Source organism: Ovis aries, chromosome 3 (assembly GCF_016772045.2).
Source record: "Ovis aries strain OAR_USU_Benz2616 breed Rambouillet chromosome 3, ARS-UI_Ramb_v3.0, whole genome shotgun sequence".
NCBI classification, from domain to species: domain Eukaryota; kingdom Metazoa; phylum Chordata; class Mammalia; order Artiodactyla; family Bovidae; genus Ovis; species Ovis aries.
Window position 1 is genome coordinate 178,867,424 of NC_056056.1, and position 22,960 is coordinate 178,890,383.

Consider the following 22,960-nt stretch of genomic DNA (forward strand, 5'->3'; position numbering starts at 1 on the left):
TCTTAAAAATGAAGCTACTAGCACCAGGCTCTCAGAGACTTCTTGGGGTCACACAGCAGGTGGAGGCAGGGCTGGGACCACAGCCTGGTAAATATTCCTCCCCTTCCTTCCTTTCTTCCTTCCTTCTAGAAGCATCCATTAACTGGGTGGGAAGGGCAACCAGGAGAACAGAACAGACACAGTTCCTGCTCTCAAGGAGTTTTGGGTCTGGGGATGCAGACAGGTATGATGGCAATGTTGCTGTGAAGGAAGCCCATAGGAGGCTGTGATGAAGGATAATTGGGTAAAAGGACCTCGGTGAGGATGGAGTAGTGAGGGAGGGCTTCTCAGGGGAGGTGGCTTTTCTCTTGAGACCAGGTTGGGAAGTCATGCTACTTCGATAGTTGGAGTGAACAAGTGTATTATTAGTGTTGTGGATTAAATAGCATCCACCCCACATCAAATTCATATTTACCCAGAACCTCAGAATGTGACCTTAATGGAAATAAAGGTCTTTGCAGAGATGATGAACTAAGATGAGGTCTTATTGGATCAAGATGGGCCCTAAATCCAACGATTGGTGGCCTTGTAAGAAGAGGAAATTGGCCACTGACATACAGGGAAGAGACCACGTGATGCTAGAGGCAGAGATCAGAGTGAGCCAGCTGCAGGTCAAGGAAGAGTGAAGACGGCCCACCACCGCAGAAGCTGCCAGAGGCTGGGAGGATGCCCCCAGGGTCCTCAGGGAGCAGGCCTGATTCCACTGGCGCCTGGGTTTCAGACCTCGAGCCTCCAGAACTGAGAATGGACGTCTGCTATTTGAAGCCACCTCGTCTGTGGTACTTTGCTAGCAGTCCCAGCAAACTAGCATACTTGTATCTCTGACGCCACAGACTAAATTTCCAGAGTAAGACAGCTAGACCCACGGTGGGAGCACTGGCAGTGTCCAGCTCTCCTGCTAACCTACCTTGTCTCTTTGAGCAAGTCATTTCCCACTTTGAGCTCTGGTCTCATGAGGAAGAGTTTGGGGTTCCCCACCACGTGGTCAGGGACCAGCCAAATCAGCACCACTTTGGGGAGGTCTGTTTAGCATCACATCCCTGGGCCCCTCCTCCCCTCCTGCCCACCCTGAAACATGCATCTCTGGTGGGGCTCTGGAATCTGTATTTCTAACAAACTCCCCATGAGAGGAAGCCAGACATGTCACCAAGTCCTCAGAATCTCTAGATTCTAACACATGCCCTAAGGCAGGGGTCCCCAACCTCCAGGAGCTAATGTCTGATGATCTGAGGTGGAGCTGATATAATAATAATAAAGTGCACAATAAATGTAATGTACCTGAATCATCCCAAAACCATCCCCTCACCCCAGTCCACGGAAAAAATGTCTATCGCGAAACCAGTCCCTGGTGCCAAAAGGGTTGGGGACTGCTGCCCTGAGGGTCCTTCTAGAGCAGCGTGTGTATTACTCTAAGGACTAAGCACTCTGGCCGTGAGGGCCCCTGCCTGCCTGTGCTGACCTAACAAGCTATTGTGTCTGTGAAAAGCCCCAGACACCCAAGATGCCAGGAGAGGCTCACGCCAAAAGAGAGAGGCAGGCTTGGTCCTCAGAGTCATTAAAGAAGCTGTTTACAGAGCCCTGCTCCTCTTTTAATTTGTTTGTCTTTTCGATTGTGTAATTGAATCTCAGCCGCGGGGCTCAGCCGAGCTTTGCCAGGGAAGGCAGAAAGCCATCAATACCCAGGAGTGACTGACAGTGGTATCCAAGGCGAGAAGCTCTGTGGGCGGACGGCAGAAAGGCTTGAATCCCGCCAGCCTTCAGAAGCAAGGCCAGGTGTGCAGGGGAGGCTGCCTGGACTTTGCCATTGTGACAAACCAGGGTTCAAATTTCAGCTCAGTCACCAGCCCGCTGTGTGACCTGGGGCAAACTGCTGAACTTCTCTGTTCCTCAAATTCCTCATTTGTGAATCCAAGGATAACATACCCACCTGGCAGGGTTGCTGGGAGAACTATAAGAAACAAGCTAATGAGGACCCAATGACTTGTTGGTGCCTAGGCAATGGCACCCCACTCCAGTAGTCTCGCCTGGAAAGTCCCATGGATGGAGGAGCCTGGGGGGCTACAGTCCATGGGGTAGCTAAGAGTCGGACACGACCGAGCGACTTCACTTGCATGCATTGGAGAAGGAAATGGCAACCCACTCCAGTATTCTTGCCTGGAGAATCCCAGTGACGGGGGAGCCTGGCAGGCTGCCGTCTATGGGGTCGCACAGAGTAGGACACAACTGAAGCGACTTAGCAGCAGCAGCAGCAGCAGTAAACTATTTGGAGAAGGAAATGGCAACCCATTCCAGTGTTCTTGCCTTGAGAATCCCAGGGATGGGGGAGCCTGGTGGGCTGCCGTCTGTGGGGTTGCACAGAGTCGGACACGACGGAAGTGACTTAGCAACTTAGCGGCAGTAAACTATAAATTATTATTGTTGTTATTGGGGCTTCCCAGGTGGAACTAGTAGTAAAGAACCTGCCTGCCAATGCAGGAGACGTGCGTTCAATCCCTGAGCTGGGAAGTTCTGCTGGGAGAGGATATGACAACACACTCCAGTATTCTTGCCTGGAGAATCCCATGGACAGAGGAGCCTGGTGGGCTACAGTCAATAGGATCACAAAGAGTCTGACACGATGGAAGCGACTTTGCACACACATTGTCATTATTATTATTATCACCATTGAACAGTAGAAAGCTTGCCCTGGAGAATGCTAGTCCATTTGGCAGGGGACAGTACACAACTGTTCGAGCTGGAAAAGATTATGAGAAGGCTGTTAGATGTCATGGAAAGAGCCCAAGATTGGAATCAGAATTTCTGATTTTGAGTTCCAGTTCTGCTGTATTTTCTCTGTGGCCCTGGGCAAGCCACTTAAACTCTCTGAGTGCCAATGTCCTCACCTCCAAGTGGAGCCCAGAGTCCCCATCCCCCCACCTCTCCTGTGACAATCAAACAAGACAGCGTTTGTGAAATTGGGTAAACTTCCAATCTTTTGACATATCCAAAAAAGAGATTGCTATTACCCAGCTCACTGGTTCATGAGCCTGGCTGCCCACTGAAATCCCCCGAGGGACTTTGAAAAAACACCAGTGCCCACACCTCTTCCCAGACCAAACAAACAGCAGTTCCCCCAGGGCTAGGATCTAGGCAAGGCTGCTGTCACTAGAAAGCGGAGGGTCTGGCCCAGAGCTCTCTTTCTGCAGAGGAGGAAGGCGGGACCCAGATAGGCACGGTCTTGCCCAAGTTCACATAGCAGGTTACTAACCCTCTGGAGTGTGTCTCGCTCTACCCTGCCCTCTGCCAGCACAAGATCCCGCAAGGCACATTCTCAGGGGCCCATCAGAAAGGAATGCTTGTTTTGAACAGTCTGCCCTGGGACCTGGGAGCACATAGCTGGTGTTCACCAGAAGGGCTATAGCCAGCAGTTCCTCAGCAGTGGGCACTGGCCCAGCAGAAGTGCCCCATTCCTGCACCATCGAGAGAGGCCAGGACCTTCCTCAGGTATCCTGGCTGGGGACAGGGGACTTGGAGGTGGTCATGGCAAACCACAGTTGAGAGGTGCCCGTGGTAGAAGCAATTAAAAAGGAAGGTGAGCAAGCATCAAACCCACCTTGTTCTGACTTGCTTGCTGCCATGGTCTGTGTGTGCCCCATTAAGCAGATGGAATAAATGAGAATTTTGCTGCTTAAACACAGTGTCCCTGCCCAGCGGGCTCTGGCTCCTACATCTTAGAAACGCCTTCTTCTACCTTGAGGTTCAGCCCAGCCCTTTGGGTGAATCAGCTTTTGTGGGTAGGAGCAATGTCAGGCGGCTCTTTGGTCTATAACAGAGCAGGTCGAGAGTTAAAGAACGAGGCTAGGGTGCCCAGAGAAGGCTAGGGAGCAGAGGCAATGAGGCCTCGGCCTCTGAAAGGCTACATAGGGAAGGGGGCCCAGGAGCAGGATTAAGACCCCATGAGGAAGCCCAGAAAGCAAGCTTTAGCCCAAGGAAGAGAAGTGAAGCAAAGGAGCCAGCTGCCTAGTGAGGTAGTAAGCTTCCCATCACACCAGAATTATGTCCACGGAAGTTGCCCAGTCCTGGTAATGATGGTATCCATGAGATACCTGTCTTCAACAGACCCATGAACTAAATGAACACCAAGGGCCCTTCCATGCTCATATTCTACGTGTTGATGAAGCTGAAGTTCCAGTGACTAGATTGGCAAAAACGTATTCTGGCCAATATTCAAGCCCTAACTTCATCACTTGTTAGTTGCATGACCTTGAGCAAGTTATGTGATCTCTCTGAGGCTGTTCCCTTATCTGCAATACAACAATCATGACATCTATTTCAAATGACTGGGGTGAGAATTGAACAGTTCACTGGTGGCTCAGACGGTAAAGAATCTGCCTGCAGTGCAGGAGACTCAGATTTGATCCCTGGGTCAGGAAGATCCCCTGGAGAAGGGAATGGCAACCCAGTGCAGTATTCTTGCCTGGAGAATTCCATGGACAGAGGACTCTGGCAGGCTACAGTCCATGGGGTCACAAGAAGTCAGACATGACTCAGTGACTAACACACACACACAGTACACAGAGCACTTGGATGGACCTTGTACATGGTCAAGTCTGAAACAGCAGAGCACCCCAGCTGCCCTCCTAATTGTGAGCAGGAGTCTCCCATCTCCAGGTCTTCCAGAAGATGCACTCTTTAAGCAGATTAATGCACAAAAGCAATCGTCACTCACATCCTTGGATGCGCAGGTTTAAATGCTGGTCGCAGTCTCTTCCCATTAAGTTCATGCTTCGCAGAGCCCAGGCTGCTTCGCAGGGAGTGAGGTCTTAATAGCCATGCCTAAAGGGAAGCTGTTATTGAGAGGAGGAGAAAAAAAAAAAAAAACTAGGCCTAAAGGGCCTTGAAGAATGCATGCCTGGTGCTGGAACTGAAAGCTCACATGTCTGACTGTGGGGCTGCGCTACTGGGTGGGAAAGCAAGCTCCTTCCTCCTCGCTGCGGGTGCAGACAGCCAGACACTCTAATCCCTGGGGCACCAGCTGGCTGTCTCCTCCACCGCCCCCCTCCTCCTCCCCAGGGCCCACCCTAAAAATAGAAGGTGAGCATCCCTCAGCTGGGCCAAGGCCAGCCAAGGCCAGCCAAAGCCAGGGTGACACCACACATCCTACCTTCTATGCATGCTGTGAGCAGGGGTCTCCTGGTAGAATGTGAGGGGCTCAGACATACTGCCGCTTTGGTCCTCAAAGCATCTCCTCTACTAACTTAACAGCTGGGCTTGGACTTTTCAGCTTTTTTAGAAACTTTTTATTTTGTATTGGAGTATAGCCGATTAACAAACAATGCTGTGATAGTTTCAGGTGAACAGCAAAGGGACTCAGCCAAACATATACATGTATCTATTCTTCCCCAAACTCCCCTCCCCTCCAGTCTGCCACCTAACACTGAGCAGAGTTCCCTGTGCTATACAGTAGGACCTTGTTGGGAATCCATTTTAAATATAGCAGTGTGTACATTGGATTTGTCAGCTTTTAAAGTACCTTTACCTCTGTTTCCTAAAGCTGCATCCCCAGCCCTCCAGAAATCGAAAAAGCAAATGGTCAAAACCATTTACAGTAACTAAGAATTCCTAGTTGTCTTGGAAATGATCTCTGAGTTAAGCTAGCAAACCTAGGGGAAAAGTTGGGGGTTGGGGGGTGACTTCAATTCTGGAAACTGAGAAGAAAGATACTACAGTATACAGAATCCTCAACTCCTTTCCCTCCCCAACACACACAGAAATCACAGAAATCTGTCTTGAAGCTATCAAGGTCCATTCATTTGAGATGATAGCAGCTAATATTCTCATTTCGTACATCAGGGAGGGCCAGTGACCAAGTGGCCTAGTCTGTACCAAGTCTTCTAAATGGGTTCATACTTTAGAGAAGTTCATGACAAACTTGGTAGCCAAAACACGAGAATAGCTGTCTTCTTGGATGGACCACATGGGAGGGTAAAAGTGAGCCTTCCCTTGGTATTGCCATGCCCATTTTACAAATGAGGAAGGTGGAGTGGTGAGAAGTGACTTGCTCATTGCCATGGCAAACAGGTGGCAGTCAGTGAAAGTCACTCATTCATGTCTGACTCTTTGAGACCCTGTGAAATGCAGCCCACCAGGCTCCTTTGTCCACAGAATTCTTCAGGCAGGAATACTGGAGGGAGTAGCCATTCCCTTCTCTAGGAAATCTTCCAGACCCAGGGATAGAAACTGGGTCTCTTGCATTGTCAAGCACATTCTTACCATCTGAGCCACCAGGAAGCCCAACAGGTGGCAGAGCTAGCTGCAAATCCAAGTCTGCCAAGCACTGAGAGGTGTATTGTTTGCCTTATGTCACATGTGTTCTTATCTGAAAGCCTCTCTTGGCTTACTCCAGTGTTGAGAGAATTGGTTTGAGCCCTTTGGAAGCAAAGCTGTTCCCAGGGACCTGTGGTTGTCAAAATTTAATGAACACAAGCATCACCCAGGAGGTCTTTAACCATGCCAAACATAAGCTCCATCATGGTCCAGCTCTAACTTTCACATGCACAGAATCATCTGCGGAGCCTTTTAAACACAGATGCTAATGCAATGACTCAGGAGTGAGGGTGAGACCCAGCATTTCTAACACACTCCTGGGTAATGCTGATGATATGGTCCATGGATCACACTTTGAAGTCGCAAGGGTGACAATGAGTCTTCTGGCACTTGAATCCCAGCATCACCACTACTAGTTGCACAAGACCTGGCAAGCTACTCAGCGTCTCTGTGGCTCCATTTCTTCATATGTAAAAGCAAAAACAAAAACATGTATCAGTACAGTGCTACTTGGCAGAGTTATTTTTAGGATGAAGGGAGATGATGCATGCAAGTCAGCACAGTGCCACAGAAAATCTCAGTAAATTATTGTTAGTGAGTTTTGTCATACATTATAAGCTCCAAAAAATAATGTTCATAGTGGCACTATCTACAATAACCAAGACATGTAAGCAACCTAAATGTCCATCAGCAGATGAATGGATAAAGATGTGAAACATAGACGATGGAATATTGCTGGGCCATAAAGTAAATGAAATGATGCCATTTGCAGCAGCATGGTTGAACCTAGAGATTCTCATACCAAGTGAAGTAGGAGACAAATGTATGACAACACATATGTGGAATCGAAAACAAGGACACAAATGCACTTATTTATGAGACAGATTCAGACTCACAGACGTAGAAAATGAACTTATGGTTACAAAAAGGGAAATGAAGGAAGAGGATAAATCAGGAGTCTGGGATTCACAGATACACACTACTGTATATAAAATAGATAGACAACAAGGTCTTACTGTATAGCATACAGAAGTCTACTCAATATCTAGTAATAACCTATAATGGAAAAGAATCTGACAAAGAGTAGATACGGATGTATCACTGAATCACTTACTATACATCTGAAACTAACACAACTTTGTAACTCAACTAGACTTCAATTCAAAAAATTAAAAATAAAGATAAATGCTGCTACTGCTAAGTCACTTCAGTCTTGTCCGACTCTGTGCGATCCCACAGACAGCAGCCCATCAGGCTCCCCCATCCCTGGGATTCTCCAGGCAAGAACACTGGAGCGGGTTGCCATTGCCTTCTCCAAAAGATAAGTGAATAAAACATTAAAGTTGTTATAAGTTATATATCCTGACCCAGGGATCAAACCCATGTCTCCTGCATTACAGGAAGATTCTTTACCATCTGAGCCACCAGGAAACTTCATGCTTAAAACCACCATGATTTATTATTTTTACAATTCTATGTTCAACTAAGTTCAGCTGGGCAGTTCTGCTCCACGTGAAGGAGCTGAGGTCTCTCTGTATTGAGTAGGGGCTTAGCTGGGAGTGATGCTGAGCTGGACATCATTCCCACCACTCTGCCTCCAGGACTCTGTCCATGGAGCTTCTTATCATCTGCTAGTCTAACTGAGCTTCTTTCACAGCCCAGGGGCTCCCTCCTCAGAGTGAGGATCTGAGAGAAGAAGCCCCACCAAGCACATGTGTTTGACAGTCCTTTACTCACATTACGATTGCTGATGGCCCTTTGACCCAAGCACGTCGTAAGGGCACAGTCTACATGGGGCATGAACATTAGGAAGTGTTGTCGCATGGGGAGCCACCAGTGTAACATCCATCACAGTCTATAAGCTTACTTGATTACAAGGCCCTTGAAGACAACTCATCTACCCCATGCATTGTTGTATCCCAAGTTGTAGGAGACTGGTGAATACATCTGATCCTGTGACCGCCCTGAGAAACAGTTAAAGCAAAAAGATGATCTCCATTTGCAGACAGCTGTAAGAGTTTGGAGTCACGCAGCTAGATAGGGGCTGGCACCCAGGACATCAAGCCCAGGTCCGTCATCCTTTCCTCTCCTCTCTTCCTGCTAGTCTTCTCATGCAGTCATTTTCTGCCAGCCCCTCCTTATCACGTGTATCTCCTTTCTCCAGGCTTCCTGGTAGCATCGTTAATTATTTACAAATGAACAGTTAAATGCACCAGGATATGTGCTATTTAAAGGAAACCTGTGGTGACTCAACAAGTAATTAAAATAATCATTTATTCCATAACCATTTATCAGGGCTCAGTTTTCACCAGACACTGTAAAGTGGAGGTGGAGGGACAATGGAGGAGTTCAGAATTAGAAGATGGGGTTCTGCCCTCAGGGAGTGAAATCACATATGCTTTCAGCAACAGATGTTTTTGGGGGGCAGGAAGAGAAGGGGACGACCGAGGATGAGATGGCTGGATGGCATCACTGACTCGATGGACGCGACTCTGAGTGAACTCCGGGAGTTGGTGATGGACAGGGAGGCCTGGCGTGCTGCGATTCATGGGGTCGCAAAGAGTCGGACACAACTGAGCGACTGAACTGAACTGAGCTGAACTCTGTGTCCAACTAAGTGCCAGGCAATAAGGGTGAACCCAGCACCATTCCTGCCCTCAAGATGCTCACAGACTGGCAGGGAGACCGGCAAGCAAGCATCCCATATCACACAGCACGTGTGTGTGTGTGTGTGTGTGTGTGTGTGTGTGTGTGCGCGCGCGCGCGCGCACCCACATATGTGCTCAGTCCTGTCCGACTCTTTGCAATCCCATGGACTGTAGCCCATCAGGTTCCTCTTTCCATGGCGTTTTCCAGGCAAGGATACTGCAGTGAGTTTCCGTTACCTATTCCAGGGGATCTTCCTGACCCAGGGATCGAACCTGCATCCCTTGCATCTTCTGACTTAGTGACTAAGCAACAGCATTCACATCACTTAGGTGTGTTTGAGGAAAGTCATTCAATGTGACAAAGGGACAAACTACCTGATGGAGTGGCAGTGGTCTAAGAAATCTTCCCAGGAACAGTGACCCATGAACTGTCCCCGAGAGAGCCTTGCAGGCTGGGACAGGAAGGCACTAAAGATAATCAAAGTCACTAAGTGTGGGGACAAGGTTTTCCTGCATCCTGTGTGCAGAGCCAGTTTCTTAAGATGCAGAGTCCAGGCTGTTCTACCCAGAGGTACCAGCAGTATTGCTTGACCAGAAGGTGCTTCCCTGCCCCATCCTTCAGACTCCAGTCAAGGTCAGATGTTCGCAAAGGCCTTCCCTGATGACTGGAGTGGCCCCTCCTTTGCCACCACTCCATGTTTCTGTCCCTCATGGAGCTTAGCACTGACAGGACCAACTTGCTCACTGTCATCTCTACCCACAATAGCTCCGTGGAGGTAGGGACTTTGCTATTCTAAGCCATCCCCATGAAAATGAAATCTGTGTGGGGACCAGGACTTCATTTGGTTCCTGTGGCACCAAGCACCTAGAGCATGTGTAAAGAATAAATGCAGGTGAGGGACCCCAGCAGGAGGAATGAGGGACTGGGAAGTAAGGTGGGCACCAGGAGCAAGTCCTAGGAGTCCTGTGTCTTTAGAACAAGCCCCATCTGAGTTCCTGTCTTGCCTCTGTTCCTTAATCAAGGACTACAGAAAATCAGGCTTCCCAGGTAGCACTGGTGGAAAGGAATCCATCTGCCAGTGCAGGAGACACTGGAGATGCAAATTCAGTCCCTGGATCTGGAAGATCCCCTGGAGGAGGAAATAGCCACCAGTTCCAGTATTCTTGCCTGGAACATTCCATGGACAAAGGAGCTTGGTGGGCTACAGTCCATAAGGTTGCAGAGTCAGACATGACAGCGACTGAACCCACATGGGAAAGCAATTTCCAGCCCCATTCAGGCTCCTAGGTTCCCATTTCCCCTTGTCAGGCAGCCTTTTGCAGATCAAATTTCAGAACAAGTACAAGTGTTCTGTTTTTGACAGGCCTTGGAAAGATGGAGGCAGCTCTATGGGTTCTCTAGGGAGGTCAGATCTAGGAGCCAACATCGTATGATCAAAATCATGACGAGTTATAAGCTCAGTAGTGCTTGGTTCTGATTCAAGGTCACAGCCTCCAGATTCCTGAGTTCCTTCTGGGGCAGTGGGGCATTGAGATTGGTATGGCCCAAAATACACAAGGGTTAATGAGTTAGCTGCTTGGCAGTTTTGTCTGAGGCCTCAGCCTAGGACAAAGAGAGAGGGCAAGAGAGGTTTCTTATGGACATTTGCTTTTTCATACATGCTGATCCCTCTTCAGGAAAAGACTTTCCTGCCCTTTACATGGTGAATTCCTACCCATCCTTCAAAACCCCATTGAAATGCTCCCCGTCTCTGAAAACTGCTTTGTCCCTCCATGCAAAATTAGTCACCCCCTCTTCTGTACTCGCATAGTACTTTATCATCTTCTCTGTTCAGCAAGAACTTTCCTAGAACAGAGGTGGCCTGGTCTCTCTGTATCTCCAATGTCCGTTGTAAGAGCTCCTATGTGCTACACTTATAACAACCACCATTTACTAAGCACACACTCTGTTTCCAGGCTCTGTGCTAAGAGCTTTCTTCCCATCATTTAATTGAATCCTTACAACAGCCCAGCGAGCTGGGTTCTAATAGGACCCATGTTGCAGCTGAGAAAACTGAATGATGGAGGTAGAATCCACTACGTGTCTAATGCGTGTGCGTTCAATAAACGGGCAACTGAGGAAGTGACTGAGAGACAGAACTAAGAAATGAAGTCATTTTTCTATCTTAGCTGCCTTTGCCATCTAGGGAAATGATCCCTGGGACATGCTCTTAGACTGAAGAGCTCAACATCCAGTCCTTAGAATCCTAAGGTGCCCAGAATGTGCGCTCAGTTGTGTCTGACTCTTCGCAACCCAGTGGACTGTAGCCCACTAGGCTCCTCTGTCCATGGGGAGAATACAGGAGTGGGTTGTCATTTTCTCCTCCAGGGGATCTCCTCGACCCAGGGAGCAAATCTGTGTCTCTTGCATCTCCTGCAAGATGGGTTCTTGACCACTAGAACCACCCAAAAGGAAGGTTGACTAGGAAGTATAGAATAAAAGACTCGGTTATAAAAAATCATTTCCCAGATAGGCCCCCTAGAATGGAAAACAGGCCCGAGAAATCTCAGCCTGTGGGCAGATCATCGCCTCTTGGAGGGCTGCTGGTTCTGGGATGTCTTTCCTCCCATAATGTGCCCCCACACTCCGCCAGGCTACCCTGCTTGGGGATGGATTTGCCTGCAGTTCTCATTTCTCGGGGCATAATGATCTGTCCATCTGTGGGTGTTAATGCACACACATCTCCTCTCTGACCCTGGTTGGCAAGCGCCTTCAACAGGAATGCTGCGACCAATGTCCTCGCAGATTGAAATGGATTTCCTCTTTAGCAGCTTCTCTTTGAAGCCGGGGGCTGGGAAACAGTGATTATGGCAGATTCGTGGCTGCGGTGTGACGGTAAGAGCTTCTGGGCTCAGTCTCAAAACCACCGTTAGGTGATATTGTTGCTAGTTACACACCAGAGATAAGAGGTGAGTGAGCTTCAAAGACTTGAAGGAATCCTGGCCCCTAACAGACAGCCCCTTCTCAGGTCCACCCTTCAGGGTTTCCCCAATTTGCCATTTCCCCAAAGCTCGTGACAATTACCCCAGGAAGGCAGAAGAAGTGCCTTCTTGCAGGTGCCAGCTACAGCCACAGAAATCATTTCAAGATGAAAAAGTCAAAAAGATGAAGGCATAATATGCTAAGCCCTGCAACAGACTTACGCATTCATTTCATATAGAGATGACATTAACTAGGATAACAATCAGATTTTGATACCTTGGGAAGTCTTGCCAATTAAATCACATCTAATAAGGGTTCATATTTATTGGGCACTCATTGGAGCTAGGCTCTGTGCTAAACAGTCCACAGGCATAATCTGATAGAGGAAGTGTTCAACAATCCAAAGAGGAAACAACTGTTAGCACTACTCTCAGTTTTTAGGTGAGAAAACCAAGATTCAAATGGCTGGCACATAATTTCCCATCCACATGGGGTGGACCACAGATCTGACCCCAGGTCTGTGTGACCCCTGTGTCTCCATGTTCTTCTGCCAGAGTAAGAGCCAAGTCCACCTTTGGCTGGCCAGTCATCTGACTGGGAGGAGCTTAAGAGCCAGGAATCTCACAATCACAGAACTATACCAGGGCTTCTTGGCAAGCTCCAAGAAAGCAGATGGCATCCCCCCTCCTAAAGGGAGCCATCCACAACCAGCAGTCTCAGCAAACAGCCTACCTCCTCATCACCCAAGAAGTATCTACCTCTTGCAGCACCAGCTACACCTGTTCTGACTCTCAAAGGATTCAGCAGGAAGGAACGCCTCTACCTTTCAGGAACAACCTGGGCTGTTGTATCCATCACCCAGCTTCTGTTGACTATCTAGGATCCCTAGGTCCCTGCTCGGGCACTTTACCACACTGAATCCCAAGACAATTGTATTTCTCTGAACCTCCTTTCTCGGTGAAACTGGGAATCAGACTAGATGGATTCTGATAATTTTGGCAGTTTGACATTGCCTGGTCTTCTAGAACGGCACTGTTCAACGGAAGTTTCTGCAGTGATAATGTTCTAAATCTGAGCTGTCCAGAATGGCAGCCTCAGCCACATGTGGCGGTTAACACTTGAAATGTTGCCAGATGTGATAAAGGAACAGAATTGTTAATTCCTTCTAAGTCTGATAGATTTCTAACAGATTTCCACTGTGGCTAGTGGCTATCATTCTGGGCTCTGCCATTCTAGAACTGATATTAAGATAACCACTGGGTGTCATCTGCCATTCTGTATTATGAGTAACATCACTGTAACAACCAAGAGGGTACCACAGGGTGGCTTGAGAGGCTTTAACCCCACCACAACATCCATCAGCCACCCAGCAATGACATCAGGAAAAAAGACATAAATTTTCTGGAAAAAAAATGTTTCCTCTGCAAACAAGCCTCAAAACTATTTGCTTTCTAGATTCCAATATTCTTTAATATACAATATTTGTTTTTCTCTTTCTGACTTACTTCACTCTGTATGACAGACTCTAGGTCCATTTACATCACTGCAAAGGACCCAATTTCAGACCTAGATGGGTGGGATGGGGATGATGGGAGGGAGGATCAAGAGAGAGAGAGATGTGCATACATATGGCTGATTCACTTCATTGTACAGCAGAAATTAATATAGCATTGTAAAGCAATTCTACTGAGCAAGTTTAATAAAAGAAAATTTAACCATTTTCTTGGCTTGTATAATTACATTGCCTTGTATAATTACATTGTGTCCCTACCTCTTCTTATTCAAGTATTTTGGGGTCACTACAGCTTCTCATATTGGCTCAACATTTTTAATTTTTTTCAGTTTTAACAAAACCATTCTCTTTGATCCTCACACCGTCACTGAAGCAAGTACCCTTATTCTTATTTCATGGCTCAAGAAATTGAAGTTTCAGATTTTCTAAAACAAATTCCAACCCGGACAGTGGGGCTCAAGGCTAATCGGCCTATTCTCTCAAGCTTGGTACTGATGGAAACCTGATCATTGTCGATAGGTGAGCTGTCTATGCCTTTGTGGCCTGGAGATATTTAATAAATGTACAAAGTGGAGAGAAGCACTCCAGGTCTGGATGAAGAGCAGATGGAGCCTGGCTCAACAGAGGGAAGAAGGGAGCACATCACTCTTGGTATTAAAGGTGCCCTTTGTGGAGCTCTGATCAAATTCGGTGCTCTGCGTGGTCGCTGTCTCTCTGGCCTTGGTCACCTTCTCTAGACATCCCAGCTGGGAAATACCAGGTGATCTCTGAGGACTGAGGCACCTAGGACTTGAGGAACTGATGAAGTGCTTTCTACTTGCCACGTGCCTGGCTCAGTGCATCAGGGAGATACAGAGGGGAAGAAGTCAGGTCTGTAAGAAGCTTTGCCAATTGGTCCTCATCATCTGTAGAGTCACTCAAACTGCAGCGGTGTGTGTGGAAGGGACAGGACAAAGACCTGGGTTCACCATCCTGGCCCTGCCACTTGAAGCTGTGTGGTCTTGAGCAGGTCACATAACCTCTCTTTCTGAGCCTGTCAACTGTAAAATAGCGCTGCCACTCATCTCAGAGGCTATAATGAGGACCACCTGAGACAACCAAGAAGCATCTATCGGTGATGCTTGCGCCATAAACATCACTTCCTTTCCCTGCCTTTTGTCAGCCAACCAAGAGAGAGTACCCACTGTCTGCCAGGAAGCTCCCATCACTGGTTGGATTCACTGCAGGTTCCCACTCCACCCTGCTCTCCATCCCCAACCTGTGCTTTCAAGCCCTCCTGAATGCCCAAAATGTGTCAAACCCACTTGGTGAGTCAGGAGACAGAGACAAGAAAAGAAACACGTCTCCATGATGGGCAGAGAGGAGGCCTCCCAAGGATGGGATCCTTGGCCAAATCTCCCCATATCTCAGTTCAGACAGTCTGGAAAGTTGCTCTCCTGAAGGTTCCACCCAAAAATCCCACTCACACATCATCCTCCAAGTAGGAACAGCTCCCACAGTGACAAGGAAGAGACATCTGTCCCTTTCCTTCCCACCAACCTCCAGAATGAGCCTAATTAGATTGCCTCTTCTTTCAACTGCCTTGATGATCAATGCCACCAAAGTGCACCAACACGATGGCTGCAGGCACAGACGCCTGAAATGCCACATGCTTGCCAACCCCGGGCATGGGCACTTGGCTGATGTCGAGGGGCTGGAGTCCAACCACAGAGTCTTACAGAGGGCACAATGCGATGAGACCAAGATGGGAACTGGGTTTCTGGAGGGAAATGAACATTTTCTCAAAATAGGCTCTGAGCCAAGCTAGCTTTTGAAATCTTATTCCTGAATTTTGGATCTCTCATGAGAAATTATATCAGTCAAGGTCTTGGCAGGAAACAGAAGCTCACTCAGTTGGTATATTGAAGAGACTTTTAATGAAGGAACTAGGGTGGGCACACAAGGATGGGCAGGATTCAGAGAGTCCGCAGGGAGTATGAGCACCCAGGGACCAGCAAAGGCAGGGAGTCCAAAAGTTCAAGGGGAGAGAAAGTTACTATCAGAGTCCATTTGCGAGCTGGAGCCTGGAAAGGAGGCTACTTACAACCACTGGAAACCCACAGTCAAGCAGGAGGAGCAGCAGGCTTCAGCTTCCTACTCCTCTACCAGCTGAACCCAACCAGAAGTTAAAGGTCAAGAGCCTTGCAAGTGCAGTCCAGAGAAGCAGGCTCCTGCAGCATGGAGCCAGCCAAGAAAAAGATGAAGATGGATATGGGGCAATAAGGAGTATCCAGGTCAGAGGAAGAAGTTTTTGGTATTGGTAATACTGACTTGGGATTAGATCTTAACTCTTACACATATGATACAAGTGATGACAAATTCCTTACCTTTTCTGAACCTCGGTATCTTGTCTATAATGGTATATTATCCAGTTTCAAAAACTAGAACTAATGTTTGTAAAGATCATGTATAGGGGACTGGCACAGATGAAGTCGATAATTGATGACATGGAGGTGGCTGAAATATCACAGGCTTTGGAGTCAAATGCCTAGGCTTCCTATCCTGGGTCCATCACTCCTTAATGGTGTGATTTTGGCAAGTAGTTTAACTGATTTGAACCCAAGCTTGTCACCTACTACATAGATATTGTAAGAACACCTGATTCAGACTGATATTAACAAGAGTATAAAGTGTTTATGGGGACTTCCCTGGTGATCCTGTGGTTAAGAATCTGCCTTCCAATGCAGGGCACGTGGGTTAGATCCCTGGTTGGGGAACAAAGATCCCACATGCAGTAGGGCAACTAAGCCCAAATGCCACAGCTAGAAAGAAGCCCTTGAGCTGCAGTTAAGACCTGATGCAGCCAAAGAAATAGAATAAATATAAATAATACATGTAAAGTGTTTAGCATAGTGCTAGCACAGAGAGCGTCAATAAATAGTCCTCACTAGAGATTGGGTAGAAAGTATCTCTCCTGCATGCCTGAAGGTTTGTGTCTCCCTCATCTTGACTCTGTTTCCCCTAGTAGGGGCTCTTGAATTTGAATTTCAGTGGTCACCACTCAGCAGAGCCTCTTCTGTGCTTATGATGCTCTCCAAGTTCAGATGCGCAGGTTCTAGGAAAGACAGGGCATCTATCTTCCCATAGACTTGGCCTCCTCCTGCCACAAGTGGGCTATTCCTCCATCCAGAGAGAAGAGCAGCCCTTACCTGATGAATCACAGAAGGAGGCCCACTTGGATGAAAGAAAGTTTGGTCCCTCTGTGTCCAATGACAAAGGTGATGATTTTGAAGTTGGAGACACAGCCCAGAAATCCTGAGCTTTGATGATCCTTTTCCAGGTGAAGAAATGGGTGTGCTCTGACCCAGGCCCACACTCAACCATGAGCACCTAGAGGATCAGGATGTTCTTAAGCAACTTACTGCCCCAGCATCTGTCACAGTGATACACCTGAGGAATGCCAGGCACTAAGTGCATTTCACTAAACAAAGAAAATACTAGGTGCATTTCACTAAACAAAGAAAATACAGCTTATGCCCTTGTGATGCTTACAGAGTGGCAGGGGAATCAGGAATTTTATGTTAGTTTGTGTTAGTCACTCAGCTGTGTCCAACTATTTGCAACCCCATGGACTGCAGCCCACCAGGCTCCTCTGTCCATGGAATTCTCCAGGCAAGAATACTGGAGTGGGTTGCCATTTTCTTCTCCAGGGGATCTTCTTGACCCAGGGATCAAACCTAGGTCTCCCACATTGCAGGCAGAATCTTTACCATCTGAGCCACCAGGAAAGGAATTTTATAAGTAATCACAAATGTTATCGCTGTTATGAAAAGTAACATAGGAGATTCACTGCCAGCTGGGATGCACGGGGTTACAAAGGATTGTTTCCATCATTAGCAGAAGAAAACATCAGATAAAATAAAGTCACCAAAGAGTGGCAGATGCAGTACGAGCATCCTGGGCTAGATGCAGGTAAACAGCCCTATATTGGTGAAGGAAACTACCTGGGATAAATTACCTGGCCTGGGTTTGTGCAGGCAGAAGAGTAGGTCTGCCAGAGGCAGAGGAATGTTGCTGAAACAAGGATAAACCAGGAAACTTTTACTGACAGTGTGGGCTGGCAAGGCAGATTGGAATCTAGAAGAGTCCAAATGCAATAATAAATCTCTTGGCCAAGCAGTTGTCCCTCACAGGAGCTGTGCTGAGTAAGCAGCTGTGGAGGTGGAGCTTGAAACGGATGGATCTTGCAGTTTTGTGCAGTGTTTAGGTTGAATCCAGAGGTGAATTAAAACTATTGAAAGCTGCAAACCAAATCCATCCTAGCTCACATTCTGATATCAAAGGACCAGTCCATCAGCAGTGGCAGCATAGGAAGCTGGATTTAGGGATGAAGGACAAAGAGAGATCTCTGTTATCTCATTTAACACCAGAGGTAAACTGAAAACTAATTCAAACTTCATGTTAGCCCAGCTCAGCTTGCTCATGGTGGAATCTCAATGTTTAGCCTCTCATCCTAGCCTTCTGATGGAGCAAAAGCTGTCCTCTCTTGAGTAGGGGAGAAGATAGATGATAGATGGGTAGATACACAGACAGATAGAAAGATAGATTCTAGTTCAGTCTCTACTGTTCTTTTAATCAAAATATCCAACATACAATTAAAAATTAGAAGATATGCAAAGAAGCAAGAAAATATGACCTATAATCAAGAGAAAAGATGGCCAATACAGATAGACCTACAGATGGCCAAGGCATGAGAATGAGCAAACCAGGACATTGAAATAATTAGTATAAACATTTGAAAGAATTTTGGAAGAAAACATGCAGAACAAGTGGACAGACAGGGAATTTTAGAAAATAAAGGAAAGAAGATAAAAAGAACTAATGTAAATTCTAGAACTTGAAAATACAATATTTGAAATGAAGAATTCAGGGCTTAATAACAATAGATTCAATAGAAGAACAAATCAGTGAACTCAAAAAGCCATCAGTATAAAACAGCCAAAACTGAAACACTAAGAAAATAAAACATGGAGAGAGGAAAAGGAGTAAGGGGAGAGAGAGAGGAGAGGGAGATGGAGAAATTTGTAGCATAGGAGCTAACGATCTAGGGACGTCCCTGGTGGTCCAATGGTTAAGATTTCACCTTCAATGCAGGGGGTGCAGGCTCAGTCCCTAGTCTAGGAGCTGAGATCCTGCATGCCTTATGGCTAAAAAAAAACAAAACATTTAACGGAAACAATACTGTAACAAATTCACTGAAGACTTTTTGTAAAAAGCTAATGATCTAACATACTTAGAACTGAAAAAGTAAAGTGTAATAACTATAGGGGTATGTAACCCATCAGTGTATTTTCCTCTCAGGTCTTTAAAAATGCTGTTCCTTGTGCCTGAATCTCAGAGTCACAGGGATCATTCCCCCACATCCTTCAAAGTTTTGCTCAAAGCTCTCCCTCTCAGTGAGGTCATCCCTGACCACTCTATACAAAATTTACATTGTCCCACTCATAGCTGGAATTTCTTCTCACCATGTGCCTTATGTTTTCCTTACCTCTTATTATTAATAAACTATATACTCTTTTTTTTTTTTGCCATGCCACATGGCTTGTAAGATCAGTGAACTCAAAGAGACATCAGTATGAAATATCCAAAACTGAAACACTGAGAAAATAAAACATGGAGAGAGAGAGAAAGGAGTAAGGGGAGAGAGAGAGGAGAGGGAGATGGAGAGATTTGTAGTGTAAGAGCTTACGATCTAGGGACAAGATCTCAGTCTAGGGCAAGATCTTAGTTCCCCGACAAGAGATTGAACCCAGGTCAAGGCAGCAAAAGTGCTGAGTCCTAACCACTGGACCACCAGAGAACTCCCATTTCTGTTTGGATTACTTCCCCCCTCTGCTAGAATGTACATTCCTGGCTGGGAGGAATTTTTAATTTTTTTTTTTTTACCAATTTGTTCACTGACAACTCTACTGAAAATATAGTGCTCTCAATAAATATCACTGATTAACAAATAGTGAGATTTAAACCTACTCAAAAGTAAAGCAAGGCAGGACTTCCTGGTGGCCCAGCAGTGGGCCCAGGTTCAGCCCTTGGTCAGAGAACTAGATCCCACATGCTGCAACTAAGACCTGGCACAGACAAATTTTTTTTTTTTTAAGTAAAGGTGGGCATGACCAGTCATGCTCATGACTTATCAACAGAACTTCCACTTCCAAGATATCTCCATGAAATACATTTGAAGAGCAGAGAGTCTCCTGAAGTAAGAGAGGAGAGTAAGGATCTGTATGGGCATCAGGGAACATGGAGGGTCAAGCCAGAGAAGGAGATCTCTGGGTATGATGGAAGGGGGCCCAGAGGTTAACCATCTGGCTCAAGTTCTGATTTCATCACTCACAGTCACGTGATCTTGGTGCAGGTCACCTTGGAGAAACAGGCTTGTAAAGTTTGTCTGTAAGTAAAGGAGAATTTCTTAAAAAGTAGAGAAAGTCGTGAATAAAGTGTAGGGTTTCATGCTTCAGGCTATGTCTAGATCTAGTTGCTGAAAATATAGTTCAAGAAATGTTATCTCTTTTTCTCTGGGTTCTAGTATCTGCATGAGCTTCATTCTCAAGCAGGCTTTCTCCAGGGGTTAGTTAAGAAGGATCCAGAACCTTTAGCTTTGTGTGCTTTCAGCTTAGCCACTCCAGATCATGCTATGCTCATTGGCCAGGCTCACAGCCAATTCCTGGATAGATTCACTGTGACCAGGAAGATACAGAGCACTGATTGGTCAGGCCTGGGTCATGTGACCACCCTTGGCATTGAAATGCAAATTCACTCCAGCAAACCACATGGTCTGAGAGTGGGGGTTCCTTAAGGGAAAACGAAGGTGTGATTTCTAGAAGAGGGAATACTACACAGACTTAAAAAAAAAAAAACACACATGTTTATTTATGTAAGCATCTGGAATGCAGAGGCATGGAAAGTGAGAGTTGTCCTAAGTAAATGCTTGAGGCCAGGGAGAGTGTGAAAAAATAAAAAATTTCTTCTCAGTTGGAAAGAACAAGAAAGGAGTGATGAGAAATGGGACAGTAAACAGAGGCCAAACCTTGTGAGCCTTATACATCATGTCTACAAATTTGGATGTAGCCCTAAAAGCAAAGGGAAGCCTTGAAACATTCCAAGCAAGAGATTTAAATGGTTAACCTGATTTAAAGAACTCCTATTAACTACCTTATTTAGAATGGTAGAGAGAAATAGGACTGGAGCTGGCCACTCCTGAGGTATTACAATTGTCCCTAGGAGAGAAACGATGGAGGTCTATAAAGGTTACAGTGGGGGTGGAAAAATTAAAAGTATTTGACAATTTGTAGACATAATCCAAGCATTCTCAAAAAAGACCAGGATTTATCAATAGCTTTTCAAGCCTTTACCTGGAAAATCTCCAAGCTGTCTGCTGCTTCTCTGCTCTTCCACTGTGGGCTGCAAAAAGCCACGATAGGCAGGCGATATTGTACTTGCCTCCTCCCCTTCCCCTTTGCTCCCCTACCCTCACTCCAGCCAAGCTTTTCCCAGCAGTGGGTCCCTGCTGTGAAATCTATATGTAGATGAGTTGTACAAATTTGTGTGGATAATAAAGCTAAGTGTAGAGAACTCATGCTGGCACCACCTAGGGTACGCACAGTGCCCCAGAGTCAAATAGAGCCAGGTTACATTCCTGCCCTGCCACTTATTAGCTGTGTGCCCTTGAGCAAGTTACTTAACCTCTCTGAACTTCCATTTCCTCATTTGAAAAAAGAATATATTACATTAGCTCACAGAGCACTTTTGAGATTTAAATGACTGTGCTTGTGAAGGCAGGGACAGCATTTGGCACGCAGAGGGAGCTCAATGGAAAGGAGTTCCATTTTCCTCCCAATCCCTCTCCATAGGTGCCTAAGGACCTCTTTACACCTATCTTCCTTTTTGACAGCAATCCTTCATCATGCCCCAGTTTTGTGATGCAACTGTGATAAATTAAATGCAAATAATCAAGCTGTCTAATTCATTACATTTGGCTTCAGTGACAATTACTAACTGTTTCAAGCCTCCTGGCAGGACACCACAGCTGTTGTGAAGCCTCAGGCTACTGGTTAGGCCCTACTGGGCCATGAGTTCAGTGAGGAGGGGATAAGAAGAAGCAAACGGCACTTACAGAACTCAGACACACCTCTTTAACCACTGGGGCATTGGTTAGACCCCCTAGACATTAGGAAATTACTGTCATTTCCCAGAAACATGAAGCTCCCACTGCCCATTAATTCTCTCACATAGTATTTACTCAAGGCTTGTCATCCTACTACAGCTAGGGATTACAAACTATGAGGGAAATAATAAGAAATAACTCGAGTGTGAGTATAACCTGTGACTTGTTTCTAACCAATGTTATTGTTGTTGTTCAGTAGATAAGTTGTGTCTAACCTTGCAACCACATGGACTGCAGTACCCCAGGCTCCTCTGTCTCCCAGAGTTTGCTCAAATTCATGTCCATTGAGTCAATGATGCTATCTAACCATCTTATTCTCTGCTGCCCCTTTCTCCTTTTGCCATCAATCTTGCCCATCATCAGGGTCTTTTTCAATGAGTCAGTTCTTTGCATCAGGTGGCCAAAGTATTGGAGCTTCAGCTTCAGCAACAGTCCTTCTAATGAATATTCAGGTTGATTTCCTTTAGGATCGACTGGTTTGATCTCCTTGCAGTCCAAGGGATGGACTCTCAAGAGCCTTCTCCAGCACCAATCAGTCAAATGCATCCAATATTCTTCTAACCAATAGAATATGGCAAGAGTGTTTGGATAAACATGATTACATGTAAGTGATTATGTGATTGTGTTACATTGGATTACAGCACCCTTCTTAGTGGAATCTCTTAGTCTCTTCCTATTTCTGAGCAAACAAACAGCCACCTTAGGGAACGTCATACATTAAAGAACTGCAGGCAACCTCTAGGAGCTGAGGGCAACCTTCACTAACGGCCATCATGAAACTGAAGCTCCCAGTCCCATAGCTCAAAAACTGAAACCTGCCAAGAACTGAGTTGGAAGCAGACCCTTCCTCAGTCAAGCAACCAGATGAGACCCCAGCCCTAACCATTACCTCAGTTATAATCTCATAAAGACACACTTATGAAGGGGAAGGGAAAGATGGCGGAGGAATAGGACGGGAAGACCACTTTCTCCCTCACAAATTCCTCAAAAGAACATTTCAACGCTGAGCAAACTTCACAAAACAGCTTCTGTAGGCTGGCAGAGGACATCAGGCAACCAGAAAAGCAGACCATTGTCTTCAAAAACAGGTAGGATAAAATATAAAAGACGAAAAAGGAGACAAAGGAGGTGGGGAGGGAGCTCCGTCCTGGGAAGGGAAGCCCATCCCGGGAAGGGAATTTTAAGAAGAGAGGTTTCCAAACACCAGGAAACACTCTCCCTGCCGAGTCTGTGGCGAGCCTTGGAAACACAGAGGGCAACATAACAGGAAGGAAAAATAGATAAATAAT